An 8,504-nucleotide genomic window follows, 5' to 3' on the forward strand; every position below is an offset into this window, starting at 1 on the left:
CTTGTAAATTTGTCTGTCTTTGTGTTTTTTAAAGATTACTGTGTACACACTGATGATTCAGATCAAAATGGGAACCAAGCCTCTGGTTTTACCTGTTTTTAACTACAAACAACCAAGAGGTTCAAGATGTGCCAGGTGTTAGAGTGAATTGTTAAATGTTTGTCATTTTTATGCTTACCATCCATTTCTACATTGTTTAACTGTGAGGCTGAAGTGGTTTATCACAGGTAACATCCTATCTAAAAGATCTGTTTGTTGTTTGGTAGAACTTCCTGCCCTTTGTATGGTTTCACTGTGTTATCTATGGTAAACCATACATTGGGTGTGGGGGACACTACCCTCTTTATGACCAAGGATGTTCCTCCTGCTTTTATGTTTTATGACCCTTTGATCAGCAGGAGGACACACACACACACACACACACACACACACACACACACACACACACACACACACACACACACATTCTTACTTACATACAGAAGTTCACACATATACATACAATGTCTTAGAAACTATGTGGGCGTTACTTTTTGTGTGAACTGTCTCTCAATAAAAGGCAGCGAGAGGAGGCCATCGTCGGGGTCATTTTCGTGCTGGACACAGATGAGGCCTCCCTTGCGCAAGTAATCGATCGAACGCTGTTGCCTTGTTTTTCTTTCATGGGAATAAGTCCTGGATACAGCGGGGTCTGAGTTTAGACCCAACACCAGGCCGAAGTGAAACTGAAATGGTGAAATGATCAGTTTACTGCATGTTACATAATCATGCCTGTTCAGGTAATCGATTGTTCCCTGCGTCTGCGCGACACAACATTACATCCACGTTACATCACCTGTGTAAAAAGTGCAGTACATGAGTGCTTCATATACGTTAAAGTTTTTTTTCCCTGTCTGAAAGAGAACATTTTCCTCCTCTTCATTCTGGCCACTGGAAGTCCCAACAAACTTCCACCAGAAGTGAAGATCATCTGACGATGATGAGACGGTTTGAGTGTTTGACTGAGTCAAACGTGGATTTTTAAACACAGTTCTGTGTTTTACCTGCATCAGGATCATTCTCTTTAACTAAGCGTGAAGTAATCACAAAAAGCTTGTTTTGAAAAACTGAAATAGATCCTATTTATTTGTGATTAGTCTGACCTGATGAAGCTTTGAGAGACTGACTGGAGAAGTGTAGAGGAGGTCAGGAGTTGCACTGTGTCTTTGTGGCCCCCGGGCATTATGTTTGACACCCCTACTTTAAATCATTCACTGGAACCATATCATAAAAACAAGCTGTGGAGGGAGTCACTGGGGCTCTAACTTCATGATTTGGGCATACCCTCCAACAAAAGTCTTGTTAGAATACGACTGGAAGTTCTTAAGGAAAAGAAGAAACAACTAAATGTAAAACAGCTCAGTAAGACATTAAAGGAAAGGCAGAGATTTAAATAAATATAGAACTAAAGAGAGCAAAAATTTCAAGCCCTGATTCAAATGTGTTAGAGTTTCATAAATGTGGAGCTCACAGGACGAATGCTGCTTCTCAGTGGGAGGTTTGGCTGGTTCGTAACATATCAGCAGATCAAAAATGTAATTCTGTGCCGAGGCCGTTCGGTGATCTGTGAATGAAACGCGTTTTGAAATCAATTTTCGGCCACACGTGGAGCGCAGATCGGCGAGCTGGTGCGACGTGTTCCACTTCGTTATGAGACGAGTACAGCAGCAGAAACCCGGCAGCATAGATGTTATTAAGTTTTTTTTTTTTCCTCAGCCAAAGGTTGAACGTGATCCAGATAACATAGTGCGGCACATACGCTTACACTGATGTACTGCTGTACAGAATTTGGCCCAGTATTATACCTTTTATGGTTTAAGATGAATCATTTACAGGCAAAATATCTCGTCAGTGGGGAGGCACAGGACTGGGTGTTTTTATTTAGACTCCTCAGCATCAGAGAAACGAATGAATATAGTTTATTTTATTTAGTTTTTTTTTTTTTGCTTTGAAAAGCACTTGCAAAGAAATGAACAGTCTCTAATGTTTGAGGTAGTTTCATTTTAACAGAACATCAACCAAATATGCAGAAAAAACATGTATGTGTAATACAGATGATACAGTTAGATATTTCTAGTTGCTTAGTAGCAGCAAAATGAGGTCTTGCATTAGTGCAGTGGTTGATTATTGTGACTTTAGGTGTGTTGTTCTTACTGTTGTTGTGGTGGTTATTTTAGATTTTGATATGTGTGAAATAGTTTCCACTGTTTGAGGACCACCATGACAGACTCCTGTAGTGATTAATTGCATCCGGCTAGCATTCATCTTCAGGCTGTTTGTTGTGAGTGATGAATGCAGCCACATCTCCAAAACTTTGTAGTGTGAAATTTGATTTATGGCAGAGACATTAGAAGAAAGAGACCTGGCACTTGAAGAGTCTTAAACTTTTAAACAACAGCAAAGATGATGATAGAAGTTCGACTTTCAGAGTGAAAAAAGATTTTAGGTCTCATAAACGTTCCTGCACATTTATATGGTTGTAACTGTGGCATGGTTTAAGTGGATTACTTTATGACCTTTTGTTTTGTGTATATAGTGCATGAGTACACATTAGCGAGTGTTTTTAAATTAAAAATTGTTTTAATGAAACAGCAAAGTCAGATGAACCAAAGGTGTTTCCCTCCACCACACGCAGCTTGTCCAGATGTCCCTCTTTATGTGGGACCATTTTAATTCCTCTCTCCCTTTGTCCCACATGTTGAGACAATGTCCTGCACTGTGCATGGAGGCCTGGCGAATGCTGGGCCCATCAGAGAAGGAAGCTTTGCAGACTTTGGTGGATATAGTGGAAACTACCACAAAAACAATGAAGTGTCAGTTTATGGTGGGAAATGCAGTTTTTGTCTTTCTTTGGTTAAAATTGTTCTTCAGTTTCACACGAGGTAAAACATGACATGAAGTGACACAGTGTGCATGTCACAATTGATGAAATTGTCACACATGGCTAAACGAGAAATGTGTGAAGATCTATGGATGCATCCCTACTGAAATACAACCAGACTTAGAAGCAGCTGAAATAAACAAGAATACAAGAATAAATAAAGACTATTGCATGGAAAAGATGTTTTTTGGTTTGTATATACTTAGAAAGGCAGTTGGAAAAAGCTGTTTTCACATTAATCTGGCTTTAACCTGAATATTTTTACCTCCACCCTCAACTGCTTTTTTGTTACCTGCCTATAATATTTGCCTATATTATCGGAAGCACAAAGCCTTTTTTTTTTTTAACAATAAATCAAAATGTTGTTGTAGATAACTGCATGATTACTCTAAGATTAAAGATAAACGCTGTTAAATCGAGCTATCAGTATTTCAGAAACTTCCTAAAATCTTCTAAATATTCTATCTGCAAGTTGGCATAGAGACTCTGCTTGGCAGTCTCACTGTTTTGTGAACCAGAGATGATTAAATGGAATTAGATGTAAATGTTCCTAATCAATGATTAATGGTTGCCTGCTCCCTGCTTGACGCCTCAGGCGCGGCTCTCTCGACTCTATAAGGCTCTAATGGGAGGTTCATGCAGGGAGGAAGATTTTCATTTTTCAAATCCATAGATAATTTATTCAAGCCATACATTTGATTATAAAGTGTTGACAAAGACTTCTTATAGCTGCTCTTTAAACACAGAGAAAATTAGTTTTATAAAAGGATCTGCTCAGGTTATACTTCTAGGTTTTTGTACAGTGTTTGAACTGAAAATGTGCTTGCAGCCTCATAGGAATAGATATAATATTCAGAAAAATCAATGTTACTCTCCTGCTGCCTGGCTTGAGTATAATAGGAACAGGTGAAACAGGTAAACAAAATTATGAGAGTCAGAAAATAGTCAGTCTCCCACGAGTGCATCCGTGGTCGACAGGACACTGACTTGTCACCATGGCTACACATTTTCTCACTGCCACATATTGTCATTTTCAGAGAGCGCCAGTAATGTGGGCTTATCACATCCCGCGGGCAAACACACCTGGACAAACTCCACTTTGACACCACGCGGAAAACACACAAAAGCCAAAAATATAATGCCAGGGATTTATATCTCGGCTGATACCCTGATCTCAGCTCCTTCTTCTGTTCCATGATTAAATCAGGATTTCACACCGGTACGCTCGTGCTCATCCGTCTCTGTCAGCAGGCGTTGACTTATTGGGATTCATCAGGTGTTCAGAACACAAACTGACACAAATGAGTGGAGCTCATTAAGAAATCCCCTCTGTGTATCTCAAGCTGCTTTATCGGTGAGGAAGGTTGCACCAGTATGCGTTCTGCTTAGGCTCGCTGCATGCAGTTCAGCAGTAATGAAGCTGATTAGTGAGTTTGATCTTTTTGCCTTTTGTTATTTTTGAAGTGCACCAATTGATATTTATGTCTTGTAACCTTATTTTAATGAAAACCAAAGAGAACTTTTATCTGATTCTACATTTGCCCCTCAGTGTTAATGGTTTCTGTTAATAATGTCTTTTTTTGGAGCAGCTTTACTGTTGTTTTCCTTATCAGCATCTTCAACAGCTGAACAGGCTCTGATAAACCCACAGCTGTTCAGCACAGAATTACAAAGCTAGTGATTAGTGAACAAAGACCAGTATTCGGCAGCTTAAGAGCCAGACAACCTCCAGGTTTTTGGAGGTGGTGGAAAGCAAGAACTTAAAGGAGAGAAAGCAGCGGACATAGATTCATTATGTGACCAGAAACAATTTATTCTGATATGATTAGCATGCTATGGTCAGAGCAAAGCTGCTGTTCCTATGCATAAAAATGAGCCAAATGTGGCGATTCATTCATTCATCTGTCAAAGATACTTCCTGGGTGAGGTGATCTTGGTATTACTAACTGGAAAAGGTGATCCCAGGCCTTCTGAGGATATTCTGATGAGATCAGGGCAAAAAACATAAAAGACTGAATTAACTTTCTGGCATAATCTGGAAAAGTGTTTACATAGTAATAAGCATTCACCCACTAAATTTCACACAAGTGTTGTGTCCATTGTTATGTCTGGTGTTTGGAGACTGCTTGTAATGTCAGGATAATGCATATTCTGTGAGTTCACCTGTATTCAACCTGATCAGATGTTTGATCACTATAGTATGGTATACAGGCCCCTAAAACAAATATATATCAGGGATTTTATTCCTACTGCTGGAGTCCAAAAGGTAAAACATGACAGAGCTGTGTTGTCTTGATAGCAAACATCTGTACTATTCTGCTCATGGCTAAGGCGGGGTTAACATTTTAGAAAATTCAAAGTAGTAAAACTTACTAAGTAGTTTTGTTGCTTTACTGTCCTTATCTGACATTCAGTTCTTGGTAGTGTTGAATTAGCCTTGTGTATTTCTGTTTGGTTTTATTGTAGTTTTGCTATATCTATGGAGTTTGGTGCCTGTGTTTCAGCTTTCTCATTGTTTCCCTTCATATAAAGTTCAGTATCAATTTTTTGTCTTGTACACTTAGTAGTCATCTTTTGGGTTGTTTCCTGTTTTACTTTGGTAGATAGTTCTCTTTTGTGCCTAGCTTTGAATTTTGCATTCCCTTGTAATTGTCTTGATTACCCACACCTGTGTCTCATTCCTCCAGCTGTTTCCACTTCCCTTATTACCCCATATGTAGAAATAGTCCAGTCCTTCCCCTTTGCTCTTTGTTGTGGTGTCTGTGTGCACGTCTCCCTAAAGCAGGGGTCCCCAATCTCAGTCCACGAGGGACGGTGTCCCTGCAGGTTTTAGATGTGTCCTTGATCCATCACAGCTGATTTAAATTGATAAATTACCTTCTCAACATGTCTTGAAGTTCTCCAGAGGCCTGGTAATGATCTAATCATGTGATTCAGGTGTGTTGACCCAGGGTGAGATCTAAAACCTGCAGGGACACCGGCCCTCTTGGACTGAGATTGGGGACCCCTGCCCTAAAGGCTTGGCTTCCTGTTTAGGCCCTTTTGGGACTGTTCATTGGAAGTTTTTCTTTTTTTGTCCTGCATTTGGGTATTTCCTTCACAATACACAATCACAAGCAAACTACAACTCAAAACAGCTTCCTTTTGTAGAAGAATAAAAAGCTATTTTAAGCAGAGAGCCCAAAAGGTAAACTCATCTCTCTCATTACAGGGTAAAATATTCTGTTGGTTGGTGCACAAAAACAGAAATGCTTTTCCCCTGCATTTCAGCGCCTGGTAGACCTTTGCTTCGTGTCACTGTTCTTGCTTTATCCAGATGACAATCACATCTAAATTTAAAGAGCCCTTCTTTTCCTTCATGCACCTCCTGTAATTTAGACATTGGTCCTAAATGCATAAAATCCTCTTAACTTTGCCCCAACAAAAATGTAACACTCAAAAAAGGCAGGCCAAGCATATACAGGTCAACACAAATTACAGCTCTGTGACACTTAAATCCTCTGATTTTGAGGCACTGGTGAGTCTGTGCAGCTCTCCATCAACATAAAGCACAAGAGGACCCCTGAAGAATTTTCCAATTAGGAGGCACGAGCATGTCTCAGAGCTGGAGATGAGATGCACAGCCACATCGCTGTAACTTGATATTCCTCACAGCCACTTGTGTGAACTTCCATCAGTCTGGCGTCCATGCACCAGAGGTTTCACGACAGCAGAGTCACAGATTCAGGTGGTGAGGAACGTCATCAGTGGTTAAGAATATCCCTGTCCTACTGTCTGGGAGAAATATAACTGCAGTCTAGTGACACAGACAGCTGAGACCTTTAAGATGTCTCAAACCGTCTTGTCTTTGACCATTCTTGAGTTATGTTGCCAGGTTATTTTGTTCCACCTGACAACAGTCATTATACAACCTGAATGGGATACAAATTGTAAAGTGGATTAAATTTACTGATGTTCAGAACTGCAGATCATTGTCATCGAAAATACACAGGCCTCTGTTGAAGATGTTATACTATCGTACAGGATGGAATGAAACCAAATCGACTCTACGATGCCTCCAGGTTTGTTATCATCAGTTTGTTATAACTGATGTGAGGAAAAAAGACCAAGCTGGAAAGCTTAAGAAGCCTGCAAGTCTTAAATTTGTATTTTGTCAGTCAATAAGTCAAATATTGACTAAAATAACAAATGCACAAAGCGATTTCTGTAAAGGTGCTGACACTGTGTGCATGTTAAACCCATCTCTCGCTCACAGTCTCTTGCTCTCGCTGTGAAGTAAGAAATTGTCCATAGAAATTTGGTAATACCATGTTCAGATGGTTATTTTCATTACAGTTATATATAAAAAAAGGATCAGGCAGGCAGGAAAAATGTTGGTCAATTTCAATAATGTCATTACTCCAATCTTGTCCAGTCATCTTCTCACCTGTCTTCTTTGAGCCAATCAGCCTTCACTCTGTGGTTTAAATCCGTGCTCTCTGTCATTCCCTCTCATTCATGCAACCCATTTCCTCCCCATCTCCACCTCACCCAAGTCTGAGCTTTATCCAAGTCTTGTTCTTCATCTTCATCATCACCAGCATCTAGACTCCAGGGGTTCTGTCCTAAATCTGATTACCGTTGGGATTCTGTGCCTCCATGATGGTTTATTGGAGTCTAAAATCCAAGTATATCATTTTTTTTTCAAAATTTCTGTCTCTATAAATCACATTCACTTCTTCCAAATGATCTCTCATTAATGAGAGATCATTAATGCACAAATACCTGATAAATAAGTAATGCATTAAAGTTCAGAGAAGGGAATTAGGCTTTATAGATCTAAATCATTTTTTTGTACCAATTTATTTTAGTCCTGCTTGCATTTTAACCCTTTCATGCATGAATTATGACAACCTCAATCAGGATTTTTTTCTTAAGTATTTTTATTCATCTTTAGGCATGAAAAAATATTTTTTGAACTTTTTAAACATGTACTTTTCAAAGTTGTTTTTTTTTTTTTTTTTTTTTTTTTAACATATCCACTTAGGTGGACAATATAGTGGTTTATGTGCAAGTATACCATCAACACTGTCCACTGTAGTGACCACTATGCGTGAAAGGGTTAAAATAGGAGTTCATGGAGATTGACTCATGTTTTGAGTCAGCCTCAAGTGGCCATTTAAGGAACTTCAGTTTGGCCCTTCTTTGCTGGCTTAATTTCTTTCAGCCCTGGAGGTTTCCACTTGGTTTAATTGCACAGTTTGGATGAAGAAATCCAGACAGAGAAACTGAAAGTGGCTTTAATGATAACAAATGAAGCTGAAGTGCATAGTCGGTCCTGAAGATGAACCAGTACACAAGGGAGATAATTGGGGAAATGAGGGGCAGGTGTGCAGGCAGCTGATGATGAGGTGACTGGGGAAAACCTAGGCTGGCTGGCTGGCTGGGCAGGGCGGGCTGTTGGATAATAGATGTTACAGCAGCTGATATTACATGCTGCAGAAAAAGTTGGAGAATAACTGGGGAAAAAAATCCAGTTGCATTTCATGGAAAATTAAGCAGTGCAGAAACATGAATCATGCACAACAAGTGCGCACACACACTG

The sequence above is a fragment of the Pelmatolapia mariae genome, linkage group LG6 (assembly GCF_036321145.2).
Source record: "Pelmatolapia mariae isolate MD_Pm_ZW linkage group LG6, Pm_UMD_F_2, whole genome shotgun sequence".
NCBI classification, from domain to species: Eukaryota; Metazoa; Chordata; class Actinopteri; order Cichliformes; family Cichlidae; genus Pelmatolapia; species Pelmatolapia mariae.